The sequence below is a fragment of the Pteropus medius genome, unplaced genomic scaffold (genome assembly GCF_902729225.1).
Source record: "Pteropus medius unplaced genomic scaffold, Ma_sr-lr_union100, whole genome shotgun sequence".
NCBI classification, from domain to species: Eukaryota; Metazoa; Chordata; class Mammalia; order Chiroptera; family Pteropodidae; genus Pteropus; species Pteropus medius.
The window spans coordinates 505,639-506,203 of NW_024350324.1; the positions used below are offsets into that span (position 1 = coordinate 505,639).

Here is a 565-nt window from a genome sequence, read left to right on the forward strand (position 1 = left end):
GGGGGGATTCACAGCTCAGCACCCCTTCCCCTCCTGGGAGCCAGAGGGCCCTCCCCGCCCCCCCTCCCCCCCGCCAGACAGCTCACAGGCCCAGATCCCAAAGGCCAGAAAGGAGGGCTGGGGGCGTCTCCATCACCCCCCAGCCATTTCTCTCCTGATTTTTCAAGAGGTTCCCAACCACTATTGGCTCAGTCAGAAAATTAATAGTCTATAAATACCCCAAACTCAGGGGAAAAAAAAGGGGCGGGGCAGGAGTGTGGCCTCAGAGGAAATCGCACAGTGCGTGGCCAGAGAGAGCTGGCGACGGGTCTGTTCCCCTCCTTCCCCTTTCCTTTCCTGGCAGAAAAGGGTCCCACGCCCCCACCTGAACCCCAAGGCAGGCTCTGGCTCGCCTCTCCCCTGAAACAGCTTTTCTTTTCCAGGAAAAAGAAACCGAGAAGAGAAAAAAGCACAGACGTGGAAGAGAAACAGGCCCTGTGGTTCCCGGGCGGTGTTTGGAGCCTGCGGGCCCGGCTGGCTGGGTGGGGGGGGGGCCGGAGTTGGCAGTGGGGCTCGTCTCCATGCC

At 60.7% G+C, this 565-nt stretch overlaps 1 protein-coding gene across 1 annotated transcript in view; it reads right to left on the bottom strand.

Annotated features, from left to right (window-relative positions):
- Positions 1-565, bottom strand: part of MIDN (midnolin) — an 11,579-nt gene that overhangs the window by 3,031 nt on the left and 7,983 nt on the right. The window lies entirely within an intron of this gene.